The 14,109-nt window shown below is 40.0% G+C and overlaps 1 pseudogene; it reads left to right on the top strand.

Moving 5' to 3' along the window:
* The first annotated feature begins 296 nt into the window (after nucleotides 1-296).
* Nucleotides 297-2,869, top strand: LOC132346106 (large ribosomal subunit protein eL6-like; annotated as a pseudogene).
* The last annotated feature ends 11,240 nt before the right edge of the window (nucleotides 2,870-14,109 follow it).

Raw genomic sequence — 14,109 nt, 5'->3', positions numbered from 1 at the left:
CTTTTGCCTAGAAAATCCCATTGACAGAGGAGCCTGGTAGGCTGCAGTCCATGGGGTCGCTAGAGTCAGACACAACTGAGCGACTTCACTTTCACTTTCCACTTTCATGCATTGGAGAAGGAAATGGCAACCCAAATCCCAGGGATGGGGGAGCCTGGTGGGCTGCCCTCTATGGGGTCGCACAGAGTCGGACACGACTGAAGTGACTTAGCGGTAGCAGCATGGACATAAATGTTCTATGTTAAAAAAAAAAAATACTATTTTGCCTCTTGCCCATCTTGCAAGATGGTGGATGAAAACACAGAGAAGCTGGATAATAAGAAGAAGAAACATAAAGCCAAGAAGGCTGATGCCAGGGCAAGGTTAAGAAGGGTAACCTCAAGGCCAAAACACCTCAAAAGGGGAAATCCCACAACAACCAAAACCCCATCCTAGTCAGATAAATTGGCAGCTTTTCCCCATCTGCTTTGTGTTCCAGCAAAGTCGTGGAAAAGAGGAAGTAATCATAAGCTACATTTAAGACTGAAATTAAAGAGAAATTTCTTTCTACCACACAAAACTAGTTTGGGTGGGGGTGACAGAAATGATGGGATCCAAATGGCTAAGCTTCACAGAACACCTGGATACTGCTCCACTGAAGATGCACCTTGAAAGCTGGTGAGCCTCAGGAGAAAACCCTTCCATCAGATGTGAGGAAGCTGTGAGCTAGCATCACTCCCAGCACCATTCCAAGCATCCTCGCCGGGCACCACAGAGGCATGACGGTGGTTTTCTTAAAGCAGCTGAGCAGTAGCATGCTGCTCGTGACTGGACCTCTGGTCCTCAGTCGAGTTCCTCTGTTAGAACACACCAGAAACTTGTCATCACTGATGAGTGGTGTGGAAATCCCAAACATCTCCCTGAGGCTTATTTCAAGAAGAAGCAGCTTCATAAATCCCAGACACCAGGAAGGTAAGACCTTCGATGCAGAGGAAGGGAAATTCAAGCTCACAGAGCAGCACAGGGTTGATCTGAGAGACCTGGACTCACAAATTCTGCCAAAAAATCAAAGCCATCCCTCAGTTTCAGGGCTACCTCTGTTCTGTGTTTCTGCTCACAAATTGGTGTCCTAAATATCTTACAAAGAACTGATACACTGACCCCCAAAAATTATTCTGGGTGGTGTAGGTATTATGTTGATCACAAGTATAAAGCTCCTCAACATAACGTAAATATATTGTAAATTTTATGGATAATGATTAAATACGTACACTGTATCAGAAATGAATCTCATAATGAATTCCACAACCCTGTTTTTATCCCAATTAATTCATGCATCTATGATTTGATAGTACCTGGTGGCTCAGAAGATAAAGTGTCTGCCTACAATGTGGGAGACCCGGGTTCAATCCCTGGGAGGAAGATCTCCTGGAGAATAAATGGCAACCCACTCCAGTATTCTTGCCTGAAAAATCCCATGGACAGAGGAGCCTGGTAGGCTACAGTCCATGGGGTTGCAAAGAGTCGGACACGACTGAGCAACTTCACTTCACATTACTAAATTATGACAGTTTTCAGAGTTATTTCTTTTTCTAATTTTTCATAGAGGTAAGAGAAAGTGCTTGTTTTATCCACCTCGAGGAAAGAAAAGTTTTGTTAAGGAATGACATTAAAGGCTAGACTCTCCTTTCTAGTTATATATCAAAATAACAAAGTGATCCATCATCAAAAATTACTTTTAATGCCCTACCTGCTGACAACTTATTTAGGGCCTCCTTCAATTTTGTTGAAAGCCAAGAACTAGAGACCAACTGCCTTGAGAACAGGTTTTATTTTAATTCCATGATAAGAGTAATTTACTTTCCCCCCTTTCAACACCAAGGTTTTTTGAGTTTTTTTAATTGAGTTATTTTATCTTGCTGAGTTGTATTTCAAGTTATTCCTTAGTTTATTCCCCAAGTATTTTATACCCTAAGCAAGATTCACTAGGAGAGAAGTTGATAAGGAGATAAGGCTTTATTCATAAAAGGAAAAGGTAAATGAGAGCTACCAAAATATTGGCCATGGGTAGATCCATTTTAAAAGGAGGGTTCAGGATGGGGAACACATGTATACCTGTGGTGGATTCATTTTGATATTTGGCAAAACTAATACAATTATGTAAAGTTTAAAATAAAATAAACAAACAAACAACAACAAAAAAAGAGCACAGAAGAAGATGATTCTCCTAAACATTACATGTGCCTGCATACCCATTAGAAAGTCTACATACTCTCTAAGAATGAACACATTCCAATTTGAATGTCATTGGACTAAAGACTCCACATGATCTAGCCCGTACTTACCAGTCTCAATTCAAATCTTTCTCTCACTCATGCTTTCAGTTCCTCTGGGTCATTGATATGATGTTCCTGCTGCCTGAAAGCTATTTTCTCAGACATCATCCCTAACTACCCAAATCATAATAGTTTTCTCAGTTCTCTCTCTCTCTCTCTCTCTCTCTCACACACACACAGTTCTGTATTCTTCTTTCTCTTAACAGCCATCAGATACTTATTTGTATTTATTTAAGTAGCTCACTAGACCAGTGCCGAATGTGGTCCCTTACCAGGATCTTTAGCATCGATTGAGAACTTCATAGAAATGCAAAGTTCCAGAGCCCACACCAGACCTAATGAATGAGAAATTCTGAAGCGATCTGTAGTTTATTAAGTCTTCCAGGTGTTTCTGATGCTGCTAAAGCTTGGGAACCCCTGTGCTAGATCATAATCTCCATGAAGGAAGAGCATACGTCAGTTTTTTCATCACTGTTTACCTAGAATTTTACCCAGTGGCTGGTATATAAGAAATGTTTTATAAATTTGTATTGTTGAATAAACTCAAATAAAACAAAAATTTGCCCACAGTAAGGGATATAGTCAGAGAAGGCAAAGGCACCCCACTCCAGTACTCTTGCCTGGAAAATCCCATGGACGGAGGAGCCTTGTAGGCTGCAGTCCATGGGGTCACTTAGAGTCGGACACGACTGAGTGACTTAACTTTCACTTTTCACTTTCATGCATTGGAGAAGGAAATGGCAACCCACTCCAGTGTTCTTGCCTGGAGATTCCCAGGGACGGGGGAGCCTGATGGGCTGCTGTCTATGGGGTCGCACAGAGTCGGACATGACTGAAGCGACTTAGCAGCAGCAGCAGCAAGGGATATAGTACAGCTTATATGCAAAACTAAAACAAATGATACAAATGAACTTATTTACAAAACAGAAATAGACCCCAAGATGTAGAAAAGGAACTTACGGTTACCAGAGGGGAAGGGTGGGAAAACTGATAGTAATGGAGTTTGGGATCGACATGTACACACTGCTGTATTTAAAACGGACAACCAACAAGGGCCTACTGTATAGCACAGGGGACATTGTCAATGTTATGTGGCAGCCTGGATGGGAGGGGAGTTTGGAGGAGAATGGACACATATATGTGTATGACTGAGTCACTTTGCTGTCCACCTGAAATTATCACAAAATGTTAATCAGCTACTTTCTCAGTTCAGTTCAGTTCAGTCACTCTGTCATTTCCGACTCTTTGCAACCCCATGGACTGCAGCATTCCAGGCCTCCCTGTCCATCACCAACTCCCAGAGTCCACCCAAACTCACGTCCATTGAGTCGGTGATGCCATCCAACCATCTCATCCTCTGTCGTCCCCTTCTCCTCCTACCTTCAATCTTTCCCAGCATCACGGTCTTTTCAAATGAGTCAGCTCTTCGCATCAGGTGGCTAAAGTATTGGAGTTTCAGCTTCAACATCAGTCCTTCCAATGAACACTTAGGACTTATTTCCTTTAGGATGGACTGGTTGGATCTCCTTGCAGTCCAAGGGACTCTCAAGAGTCTTCTCCAACACCACAGTTCAAAAGCATCAATTCTTCGGTGCTCAGCTTTCTTTATAGTCCAACTCTCACATCCATACATGACTACTGGGAAAACTGTAGCCTTGACTAGACAGACCTTTGTTGGCAAAGTAATGTGCTTTTTAATATGCTGTCTAGGTTGGTCATAACTTTCCTACCAAGGAGTAAGCGTCTCTTAATTTCATGGCTGCAGTCACCATCTGCAGTGATTTTGGAGCCCCCCAAAATTAAGTCAGCCACTGTTTCCAGTTTCCGCATCTATTTGCCATGAAGTGATGGGACTGGATGCCATGATCTTAGTTTTCTGAATGTTGAGCTTTAAGCCAACTTTTTCACTCTCCTCTTTCACTTTCATCAAGAGGCTCTTTAGTTCTTCTTCACTTGCTGCATAAGGGTGGTGTTATCTGCATATCTGAGGTTATTGTTATTTCTTCTGGTAATCTTGATTCCAGCTTGACCTACATTCTAATATAAGATGAAAAAGTTTTTTTTAATGAAATACATTTCTATAGTGATCCATTAAATACATGGAAATATATATATACATATACACATTTCACAAAATACTTACTACATGCCATAGACTCCAAACATTCTCAATCGTATTCTGTTTTATTTATTTTCTTCCTGTTTTTCCAGTAAGAAGACCTATAAATTCATTTAATAGTCTACTAATGGATCTTATGTGCAGTTTGAAAACCCTAGTCACTAAGCTGTTCTACAGAAATCCATACCTATGCCCTTGTTATTCTTTTAACCTGGAATTCCCGTCCCTCTCAGCTCCTCATGCCCAACTCTCACTGATTCTTCAAGGCCCACCTCTCAGAGTAGATTTCTATGCTGTGAAGGTAATCTTTCCCTCTTTTAAATTCCCACCATATTTTTTTCTGTGCTCAGCTCTTATACCTTTTCTTACATGTTCCTTTTAATACTGTTTATAGAGTATCACTTTTCCTATTAAAGTTAATCCTTCAGAGCAGAATCCATATCTGATTCATCTTTGGACTCTTCACAGCATTTAGCATATAACTTCAAATAATGTTTCCTAAGTAAATTGGACTTTCAAGGTTCCAGGGCGAAATATTTCTAAAGGAAATAAGATTTCAATGAGTGGCTGAGAGAGGAAGGGCAGATGAGGAAAAAGGAACCACATGGCTTGGTGCCAGTGACAGAGAAGGGAGGCACGTGCAAGCCATATTATATGTATGGCGGAGGAAAGGCGGGTGGGGTCAGATGGCAGAGCACCGTAAGTGACCCAGACTATTCTGCAAGGAAAGCAGAACTATCACAGGTCTATGGGTGAACTTTTGGGGTTTTTTTCTGTTTTTTTAATGACAACTTTGGTGGCAAGATAAGAGTGGTATAAGGGTACAGAGGCTATGAACATATGTCTCTCGGATCTCCTGCATATTCTAGCACATTCACCGGCACCCACCTGCTACCCCTGTGGGCCCACTGCTGTGTTCATGCTGGGGACACTCTTTCCCAGTTGCCCCCAACCAATCACTTTGGCAAGTAGCACTGACCCCTCCCGGGGACATAGGCTCAAGAATTCATGCTACTGGGGCACAACCCTATGAGAACAGCACTGTGTGGAAGCCTTCGTATGCTGTCTCCTCCTTTTCTCCAGCCAGATCTGCTCTGCAGGGTGACATTCTTCCCACCACTCCTGCCTCTTCATCTTAAATCTTCCCAGGCATTTTCCCCCCAAATATCTCCTACACTTCTACTCCTATCTTGGTGGCCACTTCTCTGGTAATATGAACCAAATGCAGAGGAGCAGATAAGACCAGAAAGGAGGTAAGAGGCAAAGAGCTACGATGGACGTGCCTGAGTATTACTGAAAATATACCTACATGTTCATTAATGTACACATACAGATATTGAATTGCAGTGAATACACTTAACTGAAATTACCAAAACTGAGGGAAGGAAGAATTCACCTAGACAGCCACTGTTAAGAAGAAAGGCAGATCTTTCATCAAAGCACATTTCTTAGTAGGCATAAATCCAACTAAGGTCAGATAACACAAGACAATCTCTCACAAAACGTGAGATGCGCCACAAACTAGAACTCTCTTGCCGTATCACGCGCTACCAGAGAAGCTCGGACCACAAAATACAAGCAGATGTCAACACTTTCACCTTCCACTTTCTAAATATCGCTGATTGGGCCAAGTTTCATTTCACTTAATGGGCCACTTTCCATGTTGAGGGAGAAGAGTTGAGAAAGGGCGGAAGAAAGTGTTAGGATTCAAGTTTCATATCTGCTTAAGTAAACTGATGTTGCTTACTGCTGGGTTTCAAGAGAAAAGCTTCCCTAAATCAGCCAACAGTTGTTCAGAGAAACACACAGACCCAGGGTAGGCAAATGTTTTCTGTAAAACGCCAGATACTAAACATTTTTGCCTCTACGGATAATGAGATATCTGCTGCAACTACTACTCTGCTATTATAGCCCCAAAAGCAGCCATTGACAATACAAAAAATCAACAGGTGACTGCATCCCAATAAAACTTCATTTACAAAAACAAACAATGGGCCAGATTTGACCCATGGACCATCATTTGCCAACCCCTGATGTAGAACACTAGGAATTCTTCCCCAAAATGCCCTCTTCTGGTTTGGATGTGGATGTTCCACCTGCTTTCTAATCTTTTATCTACTTAATATAAAAAGCACACAGTTAAAAAATGTAGTTGAAAATGATCAGCTATATTAAACACCAATGCTAATGAGGGAAGAGGCCATGAAACAAGCTCTGGCCTGGAGGAAGGGACTCAAAATAATCATCAGACTTCAACCTGAGATTATTTTTATCTACTGGACCATCAATTCTCAGAGTGTGGTCCTTGTACCAGCAGCATCAGCTGCACCAGGGAAATGGTTAGAAATAAAAAATTCCTGAGCCCTGTCCCAGACCTACTGAATCAGAATATGTAGGAGTGGGGCCCAGTGTTTTAACAAGCCCTCCAAGGCAATGGCACCCCACTCCAGTACTCTTGCCTGGAAAATCCCATGGATGGAGGAGCCTGGTGGGCTGCAGTCCATGGGGTCGCTAAGAGTCAGACACGACTGAGCAACTTCACTTTCACTTTTCACTTTCATGTATTAGAGAAGGAAATGGCAACCCACTCCAGTGTTCTTGCCTGGAGAATCCCAGGGACGGGGGAGCCTGGTGGGCTGCCAGATGTCTATGGGGTCGCACAGAGTCAGACATGACTGAAGCAACTTAGCAGCAGCAGCAGCCAGGTTATTCTAATGCAAGGTCAAGCATGAAGGAGAAGCATGAAGCTCTCTCTGAAGCTGCCTGTGCCTCAAATTCTCCAGCACCAAGAGGAATATTGAAATTTTGTTATTTTCTCCTATTATTAATGTCACAAAGAGATTGCCAAGACCTGGCTAACACACACTTAAAAGATACTTCACTACCTGATGACTTATTAGTGATTAAGTCAAAATACATGCTCTTTTTTTCTTCTTTGAATTTGGATAATCTAACATTTAGAAGAAAATGTTATGTAGTTCTAAATCGAATATATATTCATAAAGATTTTCTTTAACTTGATTTGCAAAGTGACCAATAGAGTCCATAGAATTGTAGCAATAAGGTGTATACCTTGTAAGAATGGGGATTGGAACCCATGGTCCAGAGCCAAAATTTGTGTATCACTGGTTTGTGGAATTAGGTAATACCCAAACCCACCCAAGTACTATTTGCAGCCCTAATTTACATGGGGACCAATGAAAATCCTGAGGACTCTCTCAAGCCATATCCATGACTACACATCAGATATCAGAGACATATCTGGGAGATTTGACAGAGTAGATGGGAAATGGAAATGAAGAATGAGAGGGACAGAAGGCAAATTTCAAGTCTCCCCCTTCCCCACACCATGCACATACACACACACAAATCAAAATAAAATTAACCATTACTAATGGAGAGTTCTCTGACAAACTAGCAATAGACATACCCTCTAGAATGCCTTTTGGAGCCTGAACGCTGAGCAGAGTCAGGTTCTGGATGCTGCTGGGCGGCATGTGAGCCATATCCCCCAGCTCTCCTAGAAGCACAGATGCACCTGGGGATACCCAGTGCCTGGGCTCACTGGGCTTGTACATGGCAAAAACAGGCTGTCTAGGGGACTTCCCTGGCAGTCCAATGGTTAAGACTCTGAGCTTCCACTGCAGGAGGCACAGGTTCCATCCCCATGTGCTGTGCAGCCAAAAAATAAATAAACTTTAAAATTTTGAAAAGCTCAGTAAGTCCTATAATGTTCCAAGTTCTATAAAGTTCCATGGGTCCAAGAGAATCAATCTCTGATCAGCAAACTAAAATCCATGGCCAAAAATAAATAAATTAAAAATTTTAAAAAGCAAGTGCGCTAAGTTCTATAATATTCCAAGTTCTATAATGGGGAACTGGCAGCACAGTGGAGGCCAGTAGTTTTGCAATCAGGAGTACCACAACAGCGTTTATTAGGCACCTTCCAGGGACTTCCTCAAAACTCGTTCTTTTTTCTTAAAGCCTAAGGGTAAGAATGTCTTCATTCATACTTAATTTTCTAACTTAGTCTGCCCTTCCTCCCACCACCCCTATCCTCCCACTAAAGGACTTTGGCTTCTCTGAACTGGTGGTTGCTGCTTTATTCTGTTTTCTACTTCAGGCTTTAAAACTGAGGTGGGAGGGGGGTTCAGGATTGGGAACACGTGTATACCCATGGCGGATTCATGTTGATGTATGGCAAAACCAATACAATATTGTAAAGTAATTAGCCTCTAATTAAAATAAATAAATTTAAATTAAAAAAAAAAAACTCTAAAAGATCGTTTACATTGCAGGCAAATTTAAAGGAGAATACTTTTATTAAGAGACAGAAAATAAAGTAAATGCAGCTAAGATTTTCAATATAATCTATAGTTAAAACATTCTTATTTAGAAAACAAATTCTTGGAATACAAAGAGTTGAGAATAGGGAGAGATTCCCATTTCTGATACTCTTTAATCAAAAGTAGAAAAGGATGGAGGTATGGATTAATTTTTTCACCTGTGATAGTCATTTTAATTTCTTGGTCATAAATATGAAAATGTCTTAGTCATAGTTGGCACATGGACCACCTCACAGATGTCCTCAAACATTCCTATTGCTGCTGGGCACCCCATACCATCAACCTTCAATACTCTTCTGCCCAAGACCTCCCCAGATGTGAATCATGTTTAAGACCAGAAAATAAAGCTTCTTCTGCAAATATAAAACCTTTAAATGCTATCAAAAATACCCTTCAGGACTTCTATCATCATTAGGCCAAATTCTCAACCCATGCAGCTCTCAAGGCTTGCATCCCTGAGGATAACATCTGGTTCTTTACTGTTGAACCACCTTGCTTTGATGGCATTGCATTGTGATCACAGTGATGTGATCATCCAATAAAAAAGTATCATTTTGATATTATTTCAATATAAGAATCCATTAATTTACTGAATAAATCATGTTGTTGAACCCAAGTTACATGAAAAGTTATTCAAACTCACCTTCTCTGCCTTCACAAATGTCTTTAACAGTAACTCAGGACCCACACAGATGTGCTAGGAAAGGAAACCTCAACTCATTTGATTTTTCCCAGGAAAATGAAATGGCTGAAATAAATAAACCACCTATGTAATTAAAAGAATACATAATACTATATTTTCAGTATAAACTTTATAAATACTTCAGTTTTTCCAAAGTTTATCTATAAAAACAATATAGTCCCTATAAAATTCCTTCATTTTATTTTCCCTAGAGTAGACAAGTTGATTATAAAAAATTATTGGTTCTTCTGGGACTGGTCATTAAAAGAAGACTTTATCCCTTTCCTCCTTCCTACTGTGAAAAATGAGATGACTGGAGCTCTAGCAGCATCTCAGGCCATGAAAGTTCTTGCAGATGAATGCCTTACGCTAGGATGCTAGACCAGGGAGAAAGAGCTTAAGCCATGGATGATGTTAGAACCACCATACCAACACTGAACTCCTACATTCAACCTTCTTTTACCAGAGAAAGCAAACTCTTTTTAAACACAGCAAGCTGTTCTGTTGGGTTTGTTTGTTTGTTTTTAACTAGCTATTACTAGTCCTACCAGATGCAATATACCATTCGCCAAATAGCAAGCTGGTATCATTTGTGATTCAAAATAAATTGTTTCAGATGTCCACAACTCACCTTGAAAGGTGCCCCCCTCCCTTGCAAAACAATAAGATAGAATGATAAATGGATAGAGGAATGGAGTGAGGTAGATAGAAACATGATAAAGTAATAAATATAGCAAAATACTAATGTAGAATAGAGATGGCAGGTATGTGGGCATTCGCTATGTAATTCCTTCAACAATTCATAATAAAATACTAAAAATTCTATTGACAAGCCATCAGCACCATTTAATATGCTTTTAAAAGATATCCCTAGTAAGGAGTTTTATAGCTTCTTTTCTCTCACTAACAGGGCCACTTCTCTCCCTGTTCTATAAACACTATTGTGGCCTTAAAAAAAAAAAAAAAAAAGAACTGGAAGTACTGCCAATGGGACAAACTGGGTGCAAGTAAAAATTTTAAAGGCTATATAAACAGAAATTCATCTGGAAAGATGTTTTCTCCATCAGCACAGTAAAAAGCTAGAATAGAATTTCCTGATATAGATGTACTGTTTGACTCTCTACAGATCCCACTGGGTACAAGAGAGAGGCATCGTGTTCTTTAATTTAAAAGTAACTTTCACTCATAAAATGAGGTTAGGAATGTTAGAATTTCAACTCAGCTGAGCTCAGCACTAAGCAACATCATTTTCTTCTCCTGTTAAGATTCCCTTCTCCTTCCCTATCAGTACAAGGACACATCTAAGGAGATATAATTTCAGTTTGGTCTTCTGATCAACTTGAAGCATTTCTACTGAAAAAGCAATAATTGTGGTGTTGGATCTTTTCCCATCAGTCTGTATTCCAAGCAAAGAAAGACTGGAAATGAGTGTTGAACAATTCCTGGCAAGAATGCTAAAGTTCGCAGAAGCATTGCCTGCAAACTGCCAATATAAAAGAAAAAGTCTTCTCCTATTCTCCAAGATGCAGTAAGAACAGTAAGAATGTGAATCAGGATTGCTGAAAACGATGCCAAAACACTGATTTGGACTCTAGTGTCTACTAAAAGAATCTATTTCTTGGGACTAAAATGCAATGCCTTCAGAAAATGATACAAATTTAATTCCAGAAAATTAGCTGGGAATTCAACCAACAGTATGCACTTATTATATTTATTGAGGGATATGAGAGCAGATACTGAAGAATGCAGATTCACATAATAATCCCATAGAGTCTCTTGTTTATGACTTACTGAAAATTTCTGCTTCTGAAACATCTTTCAAATTTGACCTCATCTCAGAAAGAATGCTCTTACAAAGCCTGGAGAAAACATCCTTGGCTATGTTTAAGTTATTCAAGGATGAAAAAGTACGATTTACATATGTATTTAATTTTTGTAGAAAAATCACCCGCAATAGATGGCATTTTATAGCATAGTCTTCTGGGAGAGAAATAAAGAATGGAGCAGTCCAGACATTATAGACATTGTCAGTCTAGGGCAGAGGGGTAAGCACTTTATATGGATTATCACCTCTGATCCTCACAAAATCTATTAAGATAGGAATTGTTATTCTTTCCATTTTATAGATGAAGAAATAGTTGCTTAGAAATGCTTGCCCAAGGTCACCTGTCAGTAAGTGGTGCAGCCAACACTGGGATGCAAGTCTGACTGATGACAGAGCCTGGTCTTTTAACCATCATCTGAGATGGCTGTGATCTTCGAAAGTCAAGTACCCCGCAGAACATTCAGTGAGAAAGTGAGGGAGAAGAATGGTGAAAGGGAGGAGGAGGAGGCAGAAAGGGAGGGAGAGGGAGAAAAACTTGTCTAACATATAGGTTGGGAAAACTGTAAAGAGGCCATTAAAAGTTATATATATGAAATATTTCCCATCAAATCTGGATGATTTCTTTGCTTCTTGCTTACTTTTTTCATTCTTCATTTCTTCCATGTATCATTTCCTCTGGTAAAAATTTTTTTTAAAAAAGAGGAGCAAGTATTTATATCTTTAGTTCAGTTCAGTTCAGTCGCTCAGTCGTGTCTGACTATTTGGGACCCCATGAATCGCAGCATGCCAGGCCTCCCTGTCCATCACCAACTCCCGGAGTTCACTCAGACTCACGTCCATCGAGTCAGTGATGCCATCCAGCCATTTCATCCTCTGTCGTCCCCTTCTCCTCCTGCCCCCAATCCCTCCCAGCATCAGAGTCTTTTCTAATGAGTCAACTCTTTGAATGAAGTGGCCAAAGTACTGGAGTTTCAGCTTTAGCATCATTCCTTCCAAAGAAATCCCAGGGCTGATCTCCTTCAGAATGGACTGGTTGGATCTCCCTGCAGTCCAAGGGACTCTCAAGAGTCTTCTCCAACACCTTGTAAAAGCGATTCATTGTAAACTACCTCTTCCTCACTTCCACTTTTTCCAAATATTTATTAAACACCATTGTGTGCCATACCCAGTCATTTATATTCTGCCTTTACTATAGAATAAGTCAAACTTAATTTACTTTTATTAATTAAAAGGAAAAAATACTTTACTGACACAAACTAAGGCAATGAGGCACTAAGCCAAAAAGCAACAAAGAATCTGTCAGAATATTAAAAGTGTTGACATGAAAGGATTGGATGAAGTTTCACGTACATGAACCAGACCAGATGCCCAGCTAGAAGGACCACTTTCCTTGGCCTTCACCATGAAAGACATGCAACCATCACTGACATTAAAGCCACTTGAGAAGGGCCTTTTATGGGAAGGAAAACAGATAAAAGGAGCGGACAGGATTCAGAGAACCAATAAGAGTTGACGACAAAAACTGAGAATACCTCATTTTCACTTTGTTTACGGCCTGATGGTTCTGTGAGTTATGAGGAAAGAGTCAAAACCTTGTCCATCTTGTTCACCATTGTATACATAGCACTTGGCACTCTACCAAGAATATAATAGGCACTCGCTTAAAAAAAAATTGGTTGAATAGATTAATTAATGAATAAGCCAGAAAATGACCAAGAAGCAGTGACTTTGATAAACAACAAGGTCCTACTGTATAGCTCAGGGAACTATCTTTAATATCCTGGGATAAACCATAATGGAAAAGAATATTAAAAAGAATGTGTGTGTCTATACATATATATTTTTTTCAATTATATATATAACTGAATCACTGTGCTGTGCAGAAGAAATAAACTATAGAAAATCAACTATACTGCCATTGAATAAATAAGTAAAAGAAGCAGTGAGTTTATTGTCTCTGTCATTTGACACTAAAGGAACAGCTGTCCATCCAAAAAATGTTGAGGTCTCTTTATCCAATTTATGTACATCCAGAAACTCTGACAGTCTAGAAATTCTATTATGAATTCACATCTCACAATAACAACAATTAAAAAACACAGTAATCTATAACTCTAATATAAAAGATACAATCATAGATAAGTGAAGAAAAAAGGCAGTACATGGCAGAGATTACTCACTTCCTTACTTCTAAACCTGTTTGGTTTCATAAAGAGATTCAGTCACCCTCAAGATTTGTCATACCCGTGAGGGAACGTTCCTTTTGGAAAGATCACCTTGTTGGGTTTCTGTTAAATGACCCCATTGACCACTGCCTTCCAAGCATACTAAATTAAGAAATGATTGTGAAATGTGGGGAAATCTTGTTTAGCTCAGATCACAAGGCCCTAAAGCCCTCACCAATAGTCATTGATATTTAGTCTGATCAAGTGTTAACAGGAAAAGCAAATATTCTGCTCAGTTCTCCTCATTGATGTCACTTGTTTCTCTTCCTACCTTACCTCACCCCAAGGGGGTTTTATGTCATAGAGTCATAACAGTTCAGTATAAGAATATTAAAACAGGTCAAAATGATAATATATTTTGGTAGTCATTTTTATTTCAGCCTTTTGAGTCCCATAGCACATGTTTGTTCCCTGTCTAATAACAATCCTCAGAAGCCACTGAGAATAATGGCCCTGGATGTACTCCATCCCAACTGAAGAAGTGTCAAGACATGACCCAAAGGAGCAAAAGAGAAGCAAGGCTCAGTGGAAGTGAGAAAGCGCATCTGACAGGGACACAGAGTAGAGGAGCACAGCATGGAATACAGGGTCCCTGAG

The sequence above is a fragment of the Bos taurus genome, chromosome 9, assembly GCF_002263795.3.
Source record: "Bos taurus isolate L1 Dominette 01449 registration number 42190680 breed Hereford chromosome 9, ARS-UCD2.0, whole genome shotgun sequence".
Taxonomy (NCBI): domain Eukaryota; kingdom Metazoa; phylum Chordata; class Mammalia; order Artiodactyla; family Bovidae; genus Bos; species Bos taurus.
This window is presented reverse-complemented; position numbering and strand designations above follow the sequence as displayed.